The sequence below is a fragment of the Schistocerca nitens genome, chromosome 3, assembly GCF_023898315.1.
Source record: "Schistocerca nitens isolate TAMUIC-IGC-003100 chromosome 3, iqSchNite1.1, whole genome shotgun sequence".
Classification (NCBI taxonomy): Eukaryota; Metazoa; Arthropoda; class Insecta; order Orthoptera; family Acrididae; genus Schistocerca; species Schistocerca nitens.
The window spans coordinates 920,802,624-920,822,740 of NC_064616.1; the positions used below are offsets into that span (position 1 = coordinate 920,802,624).

A 20,117-nucleotide genomic window follows, 5' to 3' on the forward strand; every position below is an offset into this window, starting at 1 on the left:
GTAAGAATGGAAACAAACTTTGATGTGAGAATCACTAGCCTTTTTTTTTTTTGTACGTTGTTATCCTACTTGTATATTTTTATGGTAATGTTCTTATAGTTTTATTAAAATTGTAATGTCTAAGTGACAAGTAAATTCAATTATAAATTTTCATGTACATGTATTTTAAATTGTAATGTTTATTGACCAGTCCTATGTCATTTTGATGATATACTACAAGGACGCTAATAAATTGAATTGAATTGAATTGAATGAGAGATAATAACAAGTGGAAAATTTAAATGAAATTAAAGTTAATAAGAAAGTTTGTTGCGCACAGATGTTGCGTACGTTCCCATGAAAGTGAATACTGAAACAAAGAACATTCGCCTATCCACCATTCGACGCATGTCTGACGTTTGCATGGCACTCACTGGAGTATTGTATTGTATTTTTATTGATCCAGGCAATCATAGTATTGTACAGCTGTACATATGATATTGGATAGGTCAAGAGAGCTATTTACAGTAATTTTTACAAATTGATGTTTACATTATTTTGTAGCAAGGAAATTATCTATCTTCAACAAAACTGTTAATACAAATCAAAGAGATGTAAGATTTTACATACGATATTGGATAGGTCAAGGGAACATATTTGCAGCTAATATTTAATAAATTGATTTTACATCATTTTGCAATGAGGAAGTTAGCTATCTTTAACAAAACAGTAAATGCAAATGTTGTATGGTAAAATACAAACAGCCAATACAAATGTAATAGTAAAGTAGTCCAGTGTATTTCATAGACATGCACAGTATATAATTTTCAGACCTAATTGAACATTTATCATATTTTTTACATTTTTAACCCCTTTCAAAAAAATGATCAACTGCATAAAAGCAATGGTCCAAGAGATATTTTTTTAACTTATGTGTGAAGGCTCTTGGGTTCTTTGTTGCTTTGATTTCATTGGGTAAATTATTATACATTTTTATCCCAACATTTAAAACACTTTTTTGGTAGCAGGTAGTTCTGGACTGAATCATATGTAGGTCAGATTGCTGCCTTGTTGCATAGTTATGAATATCTCCATTGAATTTTAGTGTGCAGTCATTGTTTAACAGGTATGTCTTGACAAATGAGACGATATCATAAATGTAAGCAGAAGGCAGTGTCATAATGCCATTTGTTTTGAAATGTTGTCTGCATGATTCATTATGTCTTAGATTACATATTATGCGTATTGCCATTTTTTGCATTTTGAAAATATATCTACCTCCAGGTGAGTTCCCCCAAAATATGATTCCATACTGTAATGTAGAATGGAAGTAAGCATAATATACATGTATGAGAACAGATTTTGTGACTGATTTTTTGAGTACCCTTAAAATGTAACACACAGTTGAGAGCTTTTTTGAGATATAATTTGTGTGTGTCTCCCACTTAAGATTTTCTGCAAGCCATATGCCAAGAAACTTGACGGAGTCCACACACATAAGCTCTTGGTTATTTAGAATCACATCAGGCATTTCTTGTTTTTGGGATGAGAGTCTGAAGTTGATGTAGGTTGTTTTCTGTATGTTTATAATCAGTTTGTTCTCGTTGAACCATTTGCTGAGTGACGACATAAGCGGTTTAATTTTTTGGTTGTGGTCCTCTGTATCAGTACCCGTTATTAGAATACTTGTGTCATCGGCAAATAGTGTGGTATGTCCTGTAGTAAGCTTTGTGCTTATATCATCAATGTATAGCAGAAACAGTATGGGTCCCAGGATTGAGCCTTGTGGCACACCATATCTAATAGGCATTGTGTCAGAGGAGTGGACAGTAGATTGATGGGTGGTTGTATTCTTTTTTTCAAAATTAATTTCAACTTTTTGAAATCTGTTTGACAGGTAAGATTCTAACCATTTGTTTGCAATTCCTCTTATACCTTTATTTGCTAACTTCTTAAGGAGTATGGTATGGTCAATTACATCAAACGCTTTGGATAAATCTAAAAAGATACCAGTAGTGATTTCCTTATTATCCAGTGCTTTTAACGTTTCGTTGAGATACTCATAAATAGCTGTGGTGGTTGTCTTTTGCTTTCTAAAACCATGCTGGTGTTTTGTCAATAAGGATAGTTTATTAGTAAAGTCTTCCAATCTGGTGTAAAATAATTTTTCAAATATTTTTGAGAATGAGATGAGCTGTGCTATGGGCCGGTAATTGGCTACATCATTTTTAGAGCCCTTTTTGTGAAGTGGGGTAATTTTAGAAGTCTTTAGTAGGTCAGGGAAAACTCCATTTGTAAAGGATGCATTTATTATGTGGGTTAGGGGTTCTACAATGGATTCTCCACATTTCTTTACAATTATATCAGGAATATTGTCACTACCACTGGAGTACTTATTCTTTAGTCCTTTTATAACTGTAAGTACTTCAGGATTGGAGACTTTGTGAAGAAACATTGATGCCTGTACCGGTGCGGTTTCTATTAGTGTTTGGTGTTGAGCATTTGGTCTGTGGCAGTTGTTCTTTATCAGGTTTTCTGCTATCTTGCTAAAATAGTCATTAAAACCATTTACTATTTTTTGGGGATCTGATGTGACTTCATCATTTAGGTTTAGTTTTAATGTTTTGTTTATGACATGCTGCTTACTGTTTGTTTCATTTTTTACAACTTTCCACAAGCCTTTCATTTTATTGTTAGATTCCTTTATAAATTTATCATTGTATAATTTTTTTGCTTGTTGGATAACTTTCCTATAGATTGCAAAATAAGTCTTACAATATGACCTAAACTGATCATCGACGTCATGGTGTTTCATGTGATTTTTTAAGTCACGCTTTTTTTGGCTGGAAATCCTTATCCCTTTTGTTACCCATGAGTTTGTGTGTTTGTTTCCGATTTTCCTGGATTTCAGTGGAAATGCAGTATTGAAGTGGTGGAGAAATGTTTCATGGAAGGAATTAAATACGTAGTTTACATCATTTTCTTTATAGACCTCTGCCCAGTTTTCAGCCCTTAACAGATAGTTAAAAAGCCTTATATTATCGTCATTAAATTGCCTTTGCATTTTAGTTACTGTGGGATATTGTCCTATGCAATTTAAATTCGCTGTTAGTATTTGGGCTTCATGGTCACTGTAACCTGTGCTGATGACTTCGATTGAGTGGTGCAGTTTGTCTGTGTTTATGAAAATCTGATCTAGAGCTGTTTTTGAATTTTTTGTGATCCTGGTTGGTGTGTTTACAGTTGGGGATAGGTTGAATGAATTTGTAATATTCAACAATTCGTCTTTGTTTTTTCCAGGTGTGAGGAAGTCAATATTAAAGTCTCCACTTATTAATAGATTTTTGTTTAGTGAGTAAATTTTTGTGAGTAGTGCTTCGAGGGAGTGTTTGAAGGTTTGGATGTTCCCATCAGGGGCTCTATATACATTCAGTATCAATAGGTTAGAGTCTGTTAAGATAATTAAGGAGAATTCAAAGTCTGTTTCTATTTGCATATTATTGTACTTTGTGAGGCTTTTGTATCTTAAATATTTTTTGACATAGATTGCTGTACCACCTCCCTTACTTTTGTTCCGACAAGAATAACCAGCTAGAGTAAATTCGCCAAGTGGGGTTTTTTTAATTTTGTCTTCTGTTAACCAGTGTTCAGTAATACAGAGAACATCTAAGTGTAGCTTTGTTTTTAGGAAGAGATCTATTTCTAGTAACTTATTAAACATTGACTGCACATTATGGTGTAATATTTTAAAGGATAATAGTGACTGTTTTCCAATGGAATGATTTTTGACACCACTCACCGGGTTTTCTTGTAGCTTTGGTTCATGAAAATTTTGCTCTGCACCTGTTTTCCTTTGGTTTGCTGCTAGCAGGGAGCTACTGGTGTTCTTGCCCATAAAAAATCCTGGCTGTGGGCTGGAGGTCTGCGTTTTCGTGTTGATGATCTTGGCACAGTTTCCAGTGATACTGATTTGGAGTGTGGCTGCACATTTTTTGTTGTTTCCACTTGGATGTCGTGGGCTGGCTGATTTGTGGCACTTGACGAGATATTTGCATAGGATGTTGTTGGTGACTTAGTGTTGACTGTGGATACCTTCTTCTTTTCTAAAACTGTTTCTGGTGTTTTCCTTGATGACCCTGACTGCATATTCACTTTTGTTGTTGTTACTGATGGCTCTTCAGCTCCTGGTGTTGCTGTTGGTTCAGCTGCAGTATTGCTCATTCTTCTGGGATTGTCCACCAAACTAGCTTCATTGGACCACGAATATGTTTGATGTCCTGGTGTAACACGTTTTATGGCACTTCTTGTTACCAGTGGACTTTTGATGGCATTCAGCAGATTAACACACAGTTTCTTTTTCCCATTTTTATGTAAGTGAAGCCCATGCCTGGTGAAGTCTTTCCGTTGGAGGAAGCTATTTACATCTAAAACTCTGATGTGTTCACTGTAGGATGCCTTCTGCATCAAGTAACTGTTCATTTGGTAGATTTTGCAGTTTTCATTTGGCATGTCATATCTATACGGTATTGTGCATAGAATTAGTTGTGTGTGCCTAGTTTTTGCGATCGTTTCATCTAGTGATGTCATAAAACCACGTTTTGATCCATTAATATCGTTTGCACCAGCTAAGACGACAACATAATCATTTTGTCCTAGACTAGACGTTTTGTTTTGTATATTGCATGTTGTTTCTTTGAATATAGCATTTGGCTTTATCCAAGATGTAAATTTATAGCTGGTTGTTGAAATTTCGTTCAGTACTTCTGCACAGTTCCTACCGTGACTATCTGAAAGTAACAGTACCTGTTTTTTGTTATTTGAAAGCTGACTCATGTTCGTGTTTGTTTTCAACTTACTGCAGTCATTCTTCTTAACCATTTTTAAATTACACGAGAAGTGTTCAGAAGCACTTTGTAGGTTACCTTTATTTACTGTTTCACATTTTTCATGTTCACTCTTACCTTTGTTTACTGTTTCACATTTTTCATGTTCACTCTTCTTCAATGGAGCGTCATTTCTTTTGTTAGTACAAGTATTTAAAACAACATCACTGTACAAATTTCGAACTTTTTCCTTATGTGGCGGTTCAGAAAGGTTTTTGATCATGCTTTCCAGTAGCAGAGCATGTTGTCTTGTGGCTTGAAGTTCTTTCTGCAGTGTTTCTAATACATTGGTTTCGCGATTTTCACGATACATTCCAGTCGCATCTAAATAACCGTTGCACTTTGTTCCACAAGCACACGATATGTTTTCGAGATTTACTTTCGCAAAGCAGTGTGGATGATACCACATATGCATCACTGGGCAAGTTCTAATACCGCTTTTTACTATTTTATCACACGATATGCACTTTGTAGACGCTAAATACTCATAGTTTACCGAGCGATTTATTACTACATCAACGCTCGCCGCCATGTTCTAGCCTAGCTAGCCACGCCATCTCTTTAGCTGGGCTGGCACTTGCAGCAAAGTACTTCGCTATATGACCGCTGTGCGGCGCTACCAATACTTCTCAGCAACGACACAGAAAATAAAAATCTGCAAGCTTATGGAGCATAACTACATGCGTTAAGTCATAAGAAATTGCTTAAAATCAAAATTGGTAAGCGTATCAGTTCCCTTGGGAACGTATACAATTATTACCGAATGCAGAAAAAAATTGTACCCATGTACGTAGCGTAAGGGATTGTTTTTATATGTCGTAGATGGGTGTGCTATTTTACGGCGGGTCCTGCAAATGTGACCTCATCTCAAAATTTTTGAAGACTGCAGAATTAAGAGATCTGCAGTTGCAATTGGAAAGTAATTATAATGCTCGATCTGAAGCTCCTTGGCGTAGCTGATGGAAAGTAATTATAATGCTCGATCTGAAGCTCTTCGGCGTAGCTGATCCGTGGCTTTCCCGTTACTGTCCCATGTACGTAGCGTAAGGGATTGTTTTTATATGTCGTACATGGGTGTGCTAGTGTACGGTGGGGTCCTGCTAATGTGACCACATCTCAAATTTTTGAAGACTGCAGAATTAAGAGATCTGCAGTTGCAATTGGAAAGTAATTGTAATGTTCGATCTGAAGCTCCTTGGCGTAGCTGATCCGTGGCTTTCCCGTTACTGTCTGTTCTGTGGGGTTTACTATTTGGTAATTGCGGTTTTAAGTAGTGATTAATCGCAGTTAACGAATTCGGAATGTGCATACCTCTGTCATTTATCAACGCAAATTAGTCGCAAGAAACAACTAGAAGCAATAAATCTAATTATCTGCTAACTGGTATTTCTGGTCAGGTGAACAATGTCATTGCAACCAAGTGATATGTTTTCGCCTGTAAATGCAACTATAAGTACTTGTCTGGACCTAAGATTAACGTCTTCCGTAACCAAAGGGGCAAAAAGTTACATGATATCGTGTTGTTTATATTTGCAACTATTCTTAAATCATTTGTTACATGATATACGAAAGTTACGCTTCTGCACAGAAAAAATTCTCTAAACAAATCAGTCAGAAGTAATTATGTTTTACATTTATTTTTTTTTCCTTTATTGTTATTTCATACCCTGCTCATGTGGGCAGATGTGTGCTGGCGGCAGCACAATTCACAGCTCTTCAGCCAAGAGACTACATAAAACAACATAGGAGTAACGGCACGTACGTAAACTATGGAGATAAAAGATGAAGTTTCCACATTTAAAGGGGGAAACAATGGCCATTAAAATAAACAAAAAAGGGGTAGTTTCACGAGGCACGTTTATATAAAATCCACATATAATTAAAATGACATTTGACGAAGACGAGCACATAAACACTGGTGGCACGAAGAGTACAATTAAAAACGCTGATCACAGCAATGAGACCACCATGGGACGACGACACTGACCATACACTGCCCAAGGCGAGCACTGAAACGTGACAGCATAACTTGCATTAAAATCAGAAGGACCTGCAAAGGATGGGAGGTTAGAGAGGAGGGAGAGAGGAAAGAAAGAAAGATGGTCGGTGGATGAGGGGAGGGGACAGGAAGGGCACAAGGGGAGAGCCAGTAGCACACCAAAGAGCAAGAGACAGAAAGGGTGGGGAGGGAGCAGCCTAGGAAAGTGCACAAAGACTGGGAAAGGAAAAGTGAGAAAGATGAGGGGGGGGGGGTGTAGGAGGGAGAAAAAAACAGATGGGGAGGGGAAGGAGAGTGAGCCCAAGGGAAGAGAAGAGTGGAGGTGGGTTCAGAGTTGAAAGGAAGGATAAATATTGGTGTGAAGCACATCATCCAAGAGGGGAGACGTTGAAAGTTCCTTTGGGATAAGAGGTGGGGGATGTAGAATTGGAGAGAGGGTGGGACACATCAGTAAAGGCACGGTAGGAGGGGGGAGTGGAGAGGAAAGGAACACCAGGGGATGAGGGTGATTGAGGCAGCTGCTGGTGTAGAGGATACAGATGTGTTCAAGGAAATGGAGGAGATGGGGGAAGAGGATGACGTCATAGAGGATCCTCATTGGGGATGTGAGACAGATAGAGAAAGCGAGGCAGAGCACATGGCTTTCAAGAATTTGGAGGGCTTTATAGAAGTTGGGAGGGGCAGAGATCCAGGCAACACTGGCGTAACAAAGGATGGGACAGATCAAGGATTTTTAGGTATGAAGAATGGTGGAAAAATGCAATGCCCAATTCCAGCTCGAGAAGAGTTTCAGGAGGTGGAGTCTGCTGTGGGCTTTGCATCGGATGGTAAAGAGATGCTAAGTCCAGGTGAGGTTACGGTCAAGGTGAGGCCAAGGTATTTCAAGTGGGGTTAGGATAGGGCAATCATAGATGGTGAGGTAGAAATAAGGGAGTCAGAAGGATTGGGAAGTGAATCCTATGAATCCTATGACTGCCTGGGTTTTGGAAGGATTTATTCAAAGGAGGCACTTTTTGCACCAACTGGTAAACTGGTTTAGGTGGTTTTGGAGGAAGTGCTGGGACCATTGAAAGATAGGGTAGAGAGATAGGAAGGAGGTGTCATCTGCATATTGAAGGAGATGGATGGGTTGGGAGGTTTGGTCATATCAGTGGTCTGCAGGAGATATAGGCGAGGAGAAAGGATGGAGCCCTGGGCCACACTTGTGGTAGGGTGGAAGATATGGGAATTGGTATTGTGAATGGTGACATAGGAAGGACAGTGGAGAGGTAGGAGGTAGTGAGATGGATAAAGTTCATAGGAAGGGTGTAGGTCTGCAGCTTGTAAAGGAGTCCAGAATGCCATACACGGTCATAGGCTTTCTGGAGCTGGAGATTAAGGGAAACAAAAATAGCAGAGCAATGGGGTGGAGGGTAGGAGTGCGGGGGGGGGGGGAGGGATCTGGGGCAGGGTATGACAGGGTGCAGGGGCAGGGCGATGGGGGAGTGTGACAGACAACGGAGATGGTGAGAAGGACTGGGAGGTGGTCGCTGCCAATTGGATCGAGGACTCCTGTGAAGTTACACCCAAGGAGGTTGGGGGAAACAAGGACAGTATTGGAGATGGTGTTACTTTTGGGACAGGTATGTTGAGGAGGGGGACTAGGTCACCTTGGATGGTGGAATGGAACTGATACCACCACCAGGGGGTTGGCATGGTCGTAGCTATGAATGTTAAGGTCTGCAGCAATCACATAGGTGGACAAGGTGCAGTCAGTAAGGCAGAGGAATTCGTAGGGGATGGGGACTGCAGGACAGACATAGATTGTGGCACAGGTGACAGTGAGGGGGAAAAGACACTGCGGATCAGGTGTTCGGTAGGATAATTCAGCAGGAACTGTGGCAAGGCAAGGATATGCTTAACGTCGCCAATAGTGACGCCATCTCGTGCTAAGGCGCAGGGATTATCAGTACAGTGAAGGACATAGGAAGAGGTGTGGACAGTTTGGTAAGGCTGTAGGAAGATTTCATTCAGGATGAAGGCATCAACCTTGTGTTGGGAGAGGGTATGCATGAATAGGGGCTTGTTTACAGGGAAGGAGCGGATATTTTGATAAATGAGGTGATACTGTCGTTGTGCCTGGACAGAGAGAGTGAAGTGGCAGGAGGTCTGGCGAGAAAGCTTTTGTAGGGTGTCGAGACAGGTAAAGATGAAGTGGGCTTGGTTATGGGAGTAGGTGGCGTAGGTGTTCTGGTGCAAAATGGAACAGGTGGTGAGGGAGATCTGCTGGAGTATGTGAGGTCGTTTGAAGGGGTGGATGTTTTGAAGGACGATGGTAAGGAAACAGATGATGTCTTCGGCTGTGGAGGTGAGGATGGGTAGAGGGAAGTATTGGGGTAGAGGGTTTTATCAATGGTAGAAACGGGGATGGTGAGCTCTGGTTTGGTTGATGGGGGGTTTGCCTTGCATTTAGAAGATTAGGTGGGCTGGGCTTCATTACATGTATTTCAGCAAGGAGGGGAGACCTGGTTGGGACACTTTTTGAGGAAATGAGAGGCTTTGCAGTGGGGGCTGTTGGGAGGACTTCTACCGGCAGAGGTAAGGCTAACGTTATAGACAAGGCACTCTTGGTACAGGTAGAACTGTGGAGGGGAGCGGGAGGAGCAACAGGCTTCCGGCAGTCACAAATAAGGGCTCCCTGTGTGAGTAGGTGGTCGATGGAGAAGGGGGATTTGGTGAGAAGATGCATAAAGAAGTTGGATTTTGGGTGACTGTAGATACTGTGGGAGGAGCGTATTTCAAGGGCAGGATGGTTGTTCAGATACGCCAACACCTTCACTACCATGACCACAGGTCTGAGCTTTGTGATCCTGGTGGTGAAGGTTGGAGGGCAGTGGGGGTTTGGGGCTAGTGGGGATAGAGGACAGGGTAAGAAAGGGTGTAAGGGTGGCATGGGGGCCAAAGGTGACACAGGAGATCTTTTTGAGGTGGTCAGTTTCGAGGGAGGGATTGAGTTATTCACTAAGGACGGAGTCCTTTTGGGGATTGAGTTGAGAAACAGGGGCACTGGGGAAGCTTTTGCGGATATCCAAGGTGAGGGCATGAGCATGAAGGAACTTGGGGTTGCGGCAGGAGAGGATGAAGGTGTGCATGGCGGGTGGCTGGGATGTGGTATTAAGGGGTGTATCCATGGGTTGTCAGAAAGGATGGGTGATGGAGACGGCTTTTTGGAGGAGGGGCAGGAGTGGAGTTGACACTATGTTGTTTAGGGTGTTTTTTGGTGAGGGCAGCCTTGGAAGAAGGGTGAGGGGTAGGGTGGAGTGGGAGGTCAGGGGAGACAGGCTTTTCTTGGGGTGCAAAGGTGCCGACAGAAGGTGGTGTCAGCGAATTGTCTGGGATGGTGACTGTGGCCTCGTGGGCTGGATTTGTAGGGCAACTGGGGAGGAGGTATTTCATGAGGAAGGATGGTGGCGGTGGTGATGGGGGGGGGGGGGGAAGTAGGGAAGTTGAGCAGGAGTGGACTGATAAGTGTGGGTATAGAATATTGGGGAGGAGGTGGAGTGGGGCAGAACAATAATAATAGGAGGTTTGGCATCAGGAGGGGGGGCAGACGAGGTACTCCATGAAGTGATGGTGGAGGCAGGGGAGGGGGATGAGTGGAGTGTCCATGTTGAAATGGGTATGTGCCTACCATCAACAGGCATTGCCAAGGTAGGGAAATAATAAGCATAGAGATCATGCAAATCAGGGAAAGACGAAGACGAAGATACAGCACAGTGATGACGGGCAGCCAGCAGCAGACCCCCCATGATTGCCAGCATCTCTGATGGCACGCTCCTTCCAACTGGGGGGCGCCTTCACAAGGTGATTGTTCACACCTCAAGTCACATCTCCTGAACACCTGACAGAGGGACCAATTGGCAGTTTGGGAATGTCACAACTCATACAGTCATTCTTCCCTGCGCCTTGCCTGTACCAGGGGTACGTACAAACCACAATAGGACTGAGCTTTGTGATCATCACAGTGAGGGTTGCAGAACAATGAGGTGGTTGGGGCTGACGGGGAGAGGAGGCGGTAAGGAAAAGTGTGAGAGGTGCATAGCGGCCAAAGGTGATAAGAGAAAGTTTCCAGAGGTGATCAGCATGGAATGAGGGAGAGGTGGACTCAATAAGAACATATTCCCTGCGAGAGATAAGCTACACAATGTGGACTCTAGGGCCATAATTTTGTATTTCTAAAGTGAGGGTGTGAGCATCGAGGGATTTGAGATCAGGTTTGGAAGCAACGAATCCATGCTGGGTGGGGCTGGGGATGTAGGAGGAGGGGTTGTGTCCATGGGGGGATCAAAAGGAAGAAGGGTGGGTTCTTTGACGGGGTTGACCTGGGGGAGGGGTGAGTCCAAGGTGATGGGAGGCAGGCCTTTAGTGTGAGGCAGAGGCACTTTGAAGGGACATTGGGTGCTCTGTGGTGCCAACTGTGGTGTGGCAGTCAGTGACATGGGCAGTTGTAGCAGCAAGGCGAATGGGGGAAAGTCACCCCAATGAGTGGTAGTGGAGCGAGTGGGGTCAGGAGCAGGAGGAGGAGCAGGAGCAGTATACAGGTGGGGATACAGTTCTGGGGAGGAGGTGCAAGGGAAGGAGGCTGTGTGAGGGGAGATGGTGCATGCGGTGGGGGGGGGGGGGAAGCCCGGAGGAGGCAATTATGGAGGTAATGGTGGGGGCAGGGGAAGGGTAGATGTAAATAATTGTAGTTGTGGAGTTATCCATGGTGGACTGTAGAGAGGCCTACCAGTGACAAGTATCAGCGAGGTAGGGAGAGATAACGAAGATGGGGTTAAACAGGAGACACCGATGGGAGGATAGGAGGACAGGATGGCACCATTGGCGTCTGTGTCAGTGGCGGTGAAGGGAGGCTGCAGACAGTGGTGGGCGGAAGTAGACAACGACAGGGGGAGTTTACAAAACGTCGATTTTACCCTTGGGAGTAACCTAGGCCTCGAAAATCTTCCAACTTGGAATGTGTGGGAATCCAACCACCAGGATGATAGGACCCTGACCTACTCAACAGTATGTATGGATTCAGAAAGTCAGTCCATCCCTAGGATCTCAGTTACTGAAAAGCAATCATTCACAGAAATCATTGATATCATGAAGTCACAGTTTTGCCCATCCCTACAAAAGAAACAGTTCTGTTTCCCATGCATTCAGTTCAAGATGCCCACACCGGAGTTGCTGATGCCAATTCCGCTTTTCTATGTTAGCACATGAGCTGCCATATATCGACAGCCCCAAGCAGCAGTTTGCTAGTTGTATCTCTCACATTCTGGTAGCAACTCGGACAAAGATTTCGTTTTAAGTTTCACAAGAAACTGTCAGCATTAACATGCATCTCCATAGTTACACTGTTTTCTGTTTCTTAACAAAATAGCTGTAATCACCCACATTTCTTAACAACCACCTTTGTGGTAACATATCTATATTCAGCAACCAGATGTGTTTGAAATTGTGGTGTTCGATTTCATGTTTGTGTTGGAGCGATGCCCAATAGTTGGTGGTATTGTCACTGTTTGGAGGGCATGAGCATGTATGAATGTTCAGTTCTGTAATATAAAACTGAAGCATGGTTGAGGTGTGATACACTGCCTGACTGTCCACATATCATCCTTTTGAATTTACAGGGTGTTTCAAAAATGACCGGTATATTTGAAACGGCAATAAAAACTAAACGAGCAGCGATAGAAATACACCGTTTGTTGCAATATGCTTGGGACAACAGTAAATTTTCAGGCGGACAAACTTTCGAAATTACAGTAGTTACAATTTTCAACAACAGATGGCGCTGCGGTCTGGGAAACACTCTAGTACGATATTTTCCACATATCCACCATGCGTAGCAATAATGTTGTATGTAGTATATCTGATCTGCAGTGCCTGAATGTCTCTGATTTTCTTATTTCTACATATTGCTTTCTTTGACTAAGGTAGCTATGGAACCAATTGTGGGCTACACCTCTAATCCCATACTTATGGAGTTTCATAAGCAGCAGCTTGTGGTCGACCATGTCAAAGGCCTTGGACTGATCAAAAATATACCGACAGCAGGTTGTTTATGGTCAACGAAACTTGAGCACTTTTCTAGAAATGCATACAGAGCATGTGTGGTGGACCTATTTTTCCGAAATCCAGTACATAATACTCACGCTGCCGAGCGTCACACTGCTGCCACAAGTAATTGGCTATAACCCAACAATGAATAAAACTATGTTTAAAATAACAACGGCATTGTTTCTCTGGTGAAATTCTCTATCTGTTCGATATGTCACATGACCACATTCCCATTTGAAATTTTGGAGTTGAATCCAAGATGGTGGCTTTCAAGATGGCCGCCATGTTGGTGGCTTAGCCTATAAAGTTTCCCCCTTCCCGTTCCTGGTGTGTAGGGACTCTGTTTTCTTGTTTGCTACTCCATTTGGCTCATAGCTGATGTGTTGAAACTTCAGGTGTCTTTCGTTAAGCAGCTGACGTATGAAATCGTATTTAATGTTCATATGCCTCAATCCTCCAAGTTCCCACTTCTGTAATAGACACAGGCATGATACAATGTTCAGTTTTCATAAATATTTTGAATTCTTCAAGAAGATTCTTCAGCCACAGGGCGTCTGTTGTAGCTATTGCCGAAACAATATGTTATGCTTCTGCCTCCTTTTAGCCCAACAAACATTATTACAAGTACCTGGAATATGTATCCTGTTGTAGATATTCAATCTTCTTCAGTCAGAGACAAAAACCTGAATTTCCCTTTTTGTAACACAGATGAACGTCAAGTGCTCCTTTAATATGCCATACCTAATTTTGACTACTTCTTAGTATCAGGGTTTTGCTGCAATTAGAATATAATCTACATACAGTAGCAAATAAGTATTATAACCACCAGTGTTTTCAATAGAGAGATATTCTATCAACTTCAGATTTTCAAATCCCGATTTCCTTCATTAAACTGTCAAATTTAAAGTTCTAAGTTCTTGGAGCCTGCCTCTGCCCATATAAAACATTGTTGAGTTTGCATACAAGTCCTCCCAAACTCTTTACAACCTAAGGAACTCTCTCAGGGATTCTGCAACATCATTTTCAGTGACTTTGGTAATGAAAATTGACTCTACACATGTGTGATGTTTTTTGTTTGCTGGTTGGTAGCTTGTGTTAGGATTATTTTTGACTAATTTTTCAGCATTTCTCGTGAAGAATTTGTTGAAAGAGGTCACCAAAACTTTGGGATTAGATATAGATTCATTGTTGAGTTTGATTTGTATGTTTGTGTGTGTAGCTTTGTATTTACCCTCTTTCCCTTTTCATAATAGTCCACATTGCTTTTACTTTATTGCTGGATTTGTCAATGTGCTCATCATTTTGCATCCTTTTTGCCTGTCTTATCACTCTTCTTATCTGGAGTATTGACTGATTGATTGATTGAGTTTTATTGTTGTAGAGACCTCAGAGACCATCTGAGGCATTACAAAAGTCAATATTACGTAGTATAAATGTTACACAAATAATTACAAAAACAAGAAAAATATTACACAATATAAATATTACACAAATAATTATGGTACCTTCACACAAAAACAAAACAGAGAAATTTCTGGTACAAATCGATAATGCATAGTAAATTTAGCCAGTTACAGACTTACTCGTATATAGAAGCATATAAAAACTGATCACAAAGTGTAGTCATACCATATTCTTTGCCTCCCTTAAAAATTCATCAGTTTCATAAATGCTGAGCTCAAGAAGAATTTTTTTTTTTTGAATTGGAGGATCCCTGATTTTATTTTTATTTAGGAAATCAGACAATCTCTTATAAACACAATTCTAAAATTTTTGAAAATACAGGCAGTAGGGCTATTGGTCTATAATTTGAAACACATTCTCGATTTCCTTTTTTGAACAGTGATATCAGTTTTGCTGTTTTTAAGCATGCAGGGAAGGTTCCTGATGCCATTGAGCTGTTGCACAAGTGTGTCAAGGGTTCAGCTAGGGCAAGACAATATTTTGTAATAATTGTATCTGGTATTCCATCATTTCCACATGAGTACCCTGTTTTCAAGGTTTTTACAACTGATCAAATTTCTTCAGTATTTGTGGGTGAAAGGAACAATGATGTAGACACATTTCTCACGCTATTGGATGATGGTGATGATATTTTGTTGTGTTCTTCCGGTCCACTCACCAACTGTTCACATATGTTTGCAAAATATTTGTTAAAGGTTCCTGCAATTTTTGTTGGGCAAGAAATCATTTGTCCTTCATAACATAAGTTTATATTTTTATATTGTTTAGTTTCACTTGTTGTTTGATTTTTTGTAGCTTCCCATATAGCATTAGATATGTTTTCTGAATTTTCAATGTATTTGTCATTTGCCGTTGAATCAGCTTGCCTTACAACATTTTTGAGGACCCTTTTGTAATTCTTCAGGTACAAATGAAATTCATGAGGCATGTTTCTATTGTGTGTGAGAAAGTCTATATTAAAGTCACCACATATAATTGCATCTTGTTTCCGCTGACTTATTCTGGAAAGAAACAAGTCTATTTGTAACACAAAATTATTAATACTAGTAGAGGGGGACGGTAAATTGTAGCCACAATTAGATTTAGATCTGTAAGCTTTATGGTTGCACATTCAAAGATCTTGTCTGTTCCTATTTCCTTTAGGGTAGGAAGTGGGCTAAATTCAATGTGTTGTTTTATGAAGATGGCAACCCCACCATGTCCATCTTTTGATCTGGAGTAGTGTTCACACGATTTGAAATTTGGTAGTGAAATTAAGTTAACTATATCAGTGCAGAGCCAGTGCTCTGCTAGGCATGCTACTGAGATATCAATGAGTTCACTGGTCAGCAAAGTGCTTAAGTCATCAGTTTTGTTGCTTAAGGATTGGGCATTTTGATAATAGATTTTCAGGTCTGAGTGGGGTTTACTCAGGGAGCTCGAAGTCATATTTACTGTGTCACTGACCTTTAGTATAAATTGTGCTGTATTCCAAATATGTTGACTTCCGAGCAGTTGTGCTGGCTCTGTTGGTCGTCCTTGGCAGCCGACTCATCTTAAAAAGGTGGTCCTGGAAACTATCCACATGCACGTCACATTGCTCAGGCATCACACTGTCATTTTGGAGGGCTGTCTCGATACTGTTCACCATCACATTATTGATTCTTTCAGGTTCCTGACTTTTCTGCGTGGTCAGAGGGTTTGTGTTTCGTCTCTGTGACTTCGTGGCCCATTTGTCTAGTGTAGTTTGCATTGCATGGCCACTATTACTCTTTTTATTTCAAAAGTTGTTTGGCTTGATCCAATTGCTTATAAGCATCTGTTTATGGTTTCTGACTTTTGGATTCTTATTGTCTCCCATAGTTGTCAGGAAGGCCAGTCTATTGCAGATAATTTCCTTGCCACATTTGTTTAGGTGGAAACCATGTGCTGTGAAGTGGTTTCTGGCTAGTCTCTCTATTTCAAAGTTCACAGCAATTATTATTTTTATTTATTTATTTATTTATTTTTGTTTTTTTGTATGCATGTTTTACTAAATTCAGTGCTTGTATCAGGTCAATGTATATTTTAAGATTTAATTGTGTGTGGAAATGCTGGCTGCAGTTATTACAGTATTACAAGAGCGTAAATAGATTTTGTACGAAAGAAGGGCTCACACAACTCGTGCCAACAACAATAAAAGTTGACTGCACTGCTAATGCCAAAGCGGAGACTCGTTAAAATCAGATGCTGAGGTATGACAGTGTTCCATAATTTCAAAGTCAAAGATTCAAAGAGATTTAAAAGAGAATTGAAAAACATGTTATTGAGCAATAGTTTTTACAGTATTGAAGAGTTTATGAATCATTGACAATAAAAGCGCAGTTAATATTTCCCTGACATAATAAATATGTGTGATTGCTCACATTCAAATACTTGCTGTTTCTATGAAAGTGTGAAACAGTGTTAATGTAAGAATGGAAACAAACTTTGATGTGAGAATCACTAGCCTTTTTTTTTTTTTTGTACGTTGTTATCCTACTTGTATATTTTTATGGTAATGTTCTTATAGTTTTATTAAAATTGTAATGTCTAAGTGACAAGTAAATTCAATTATAAATTTTCATGTACATGTATTTTAAATTGTAATGTTTATTGACCAGTCCTATGTCATTTTGATGATATACTACAAGGACGCTAATAAATTGAATTGAATTGAATTGAATGAGAGATAATAACAAGTGGAAAATTTAAATGAAATTAAAGTTAATAAGAAAGTTTGTTGCGCACAGATGTTGCGTACGTTCCCATGAAAGTGAATACTGAAACAAAGAACATTCGCCTATCCACCATTCGACGCATGTCTGACGTTTGCATGGCACTCACTGGAGTCTAGCCTAGCTAGCCACGCCATCTCTTTAGCTGGGCTGGCACTTGCAGCAAAGTACTTCGCTATATGACCGCTGTGCGGCGCCACCAATACTTCTCAGCAACGACACAGAAAATAAAAATCTGCAAGCTTATGGAGCATAACTACATGCGTCAAGTCATAAGAAATTGCTTAAAATCAAAATTGGTAAACGTATCAGTTCCCTTGGGAACGTATACAATTATTACCGAATGCAGAAAAAAATTGTACCCATGTACGTAGCGTAAGGGATTGTTTTTATATGTCGTAGATGGGTGTGCTATATTACGGCGGGTCCTGCAAATGTGACCTCATCTCAAAATTTTTGAAGACTGCAGAATTAAGAGATCTGCAGTTGCAATTGGAAAGTAATTTTATTGCTCGATCTGAAGCTCTTCGGCGTAGCTGATGGAAAGTAATTATAATGCTCGATCTGAAGCTCTTCGGCGTAGCTGATCCGTGGCTTTCCCGTTACTGTCCCATGTACGTAGCGTAAGGGATTGTTTTTATATGTCGTACATGGGTGTGCTAGTGTACGGTGGGGTCCTGCTAATGTGACCACATCTCAAATTTTTGAAGACTGCAGAATTAAGAGATCTGCAGTTGCAATTGGAAAGTAATTGTAATGTTCGATCTGAAGCTCCTTGGCGTAGCTGATCCGTGGCTTTCCCGTTACTGTCTGTTCTGTGGGGTTTACTATTTGGTAATTGCGGTTTTAAGTAGTGATTAATCGCAGTTAACGAATTCGGAATGTGCATACCTCTGTCATTTATCAACGCAAATTAGTCGCAAGAAACAACTAGAAGCAATAAATCTAATTATCTGCTAACTGGTATTTCTGGTCAGGTGAACAATGTCATTGCAACCAAGTGATATGTTTTCGCCTGTAAATGCAACTATAAGTACTTGTCTGGACCTAAGATTAACGTCTTCCGTAACCAAAGGGGCAAAAAGTTACATGATATCGTGTTGTTTATATTTGCAACTATTCTTAAATCATTTGTTACATGATATACGAAAGTTACGCTTCTGCACAGAAAAAATTCTCTAAACAAATCAGTCAGAAGTAATTATGTTTTACATTTATTTTTTTTCCTTTATTGTTATTTCATACCCTGCTCATGTGGGCAGATGTGTGCTGGCGGCAGCACAATTCACAGCTCTTCAGCCAAGAGACTACATAAAACAACATAGGAGTAACGGCACGTACGTAAACTATGGAGATAAAAGATGAAGTTTCCACATTTAAAGGGGGAAACAATGGCCATTAAAATAAACAAAAAAGGGGTAGTTTCACGAGGCACGTTTATATAAAATCCACATATAATTAAAATGACATTTGACGAAGACGAGCACATAAACACTGGTGGCACGAAGAGTACAATTAAAAACGCTGATCACAGCAATGAGACCACCATGGGACGACGACACTGACCATACACTGCCCAAGGCGAGCACTGAAACGTGACAGCATAACTTGCATTAAAATCAGAAGGACCTGCAAAGGATGGGAGGTTAGAGAGGAGGGAGAGAGGAAAGAAAGAAAGATGGTCGGTGGATGAGGGGAGGGGACAGGAAGGGCACAAGGGGAGAGCCAGTAGCACACCAAAGAGCAAGAGACAGAAAGGGTGGGGAGGGAGCAGCCTAGGAAAGTGCACAAAGACTGGGAAAGGAAAAGTGAGAAAGATGAGGGGGGGGGGGGGTGTAGGAGGGAGAAAAAAACAGATGGGGAGGGGAAGGAGAGTGAGCCCAAGGGAAGAGAAGAGTGGAGGTGGGTTCAGAGTTGAAAGGAAGGATAAATATTGGTGTGAAGCACATCATCCAAGAGGGGAGACGTTGAAAGTTCCTTTGAGATAAGAGGTGGGGGATGTAGAATTGGAGAGAGGGTGGGACACATCAGTAAAGGCACGGTAGGAGGGGGGAGTGGAGAGGAAAGGAACACCAGGGGGTGAGGGTGATTGAGGCAGCTGCTGGTGTAGAGGATACAGATGTGTTCAAGGAAATGGAGGAGATGGGGGAAGAGGATGACGTCATAGAGGATCCTCATTGGGGATGTGAGACAGATAGAGAAAGCGAGGCAGAGCACATGGCTTTCAAGAATTTGGAGGGCTTTATAGAAGTTGGGAGGGGCAGAGATCCAGGCAACACTGGCGTAACAAAGGATGGGACAGATCAAGGATTTTTAGGTATGAAGAATAGTGGAAAAATGCAATGCCCAATTCCAGCTCGAGAAGAGTTTCAGGAGGTGGAGTCTGCTGTGGGCTTTGCATCGGATGGTAAAGAGATGCTAAGTCCAGGTGAGGTTACGGTCAAGGTGAGGCCAAGGTATTTCAAGTGGGGTTAGGATAGGGCAATCATAGATGGTGAGGTAGAAATAAGGGAGTCAGAAGGATTGGGAAGTGAATCCTATGAATCCTATGACTGCCTGGGTTTTGGAAGGATTTATTCAAAGGAGGCACTTTTTGCACCAACTGGTAAACTGGTTTAGGTGGTTTTGGAGGAAGTGCTGGGACCATTGAAAGATAGGGTAGAGAGATAGGAAGGCGGTGTCATCAGCATATTGAAGGAGATGGATGGGTTGGGAGGTTTGGTCATATCAGTGGTCTGCAGGAGATATAGGCGAGGAGAAAGGATGGAGCCCTGGGCCACACTTGTGGTAGGGTGGAAGATATGGGAATTGGTATTGTGAATGGTGACATAGGAAGGACAGTGGAGAGGTAGGAGGTAGTGAGATGGATAAAGTTCATAGGAAGGGTGTAGGTCTGCAGCTTGTAAAGGAGTCCAGAATGCCATACACAGTCATAGGCTTTCTGGAGCTGGAGATTAAGGGAAACAAAAATAG

At 41.2% G+C, this 20,117-nt stretch overlaps 1 protein-coding gene across 2 annotated transcripts in view; it reads left to right on the forward strand.

Moving 5' to 3' along the window:
- Positions 1–20,117, forward strand: part of LOC126248986 (neither inactivation nor afterpotential protein G-like) — a 194,180-nt gene that overhangs the window by 119,620 nt on the left and 54,443 nt on the right. The gene's annotated exons all lie outside the window — the stretch shown is intronic.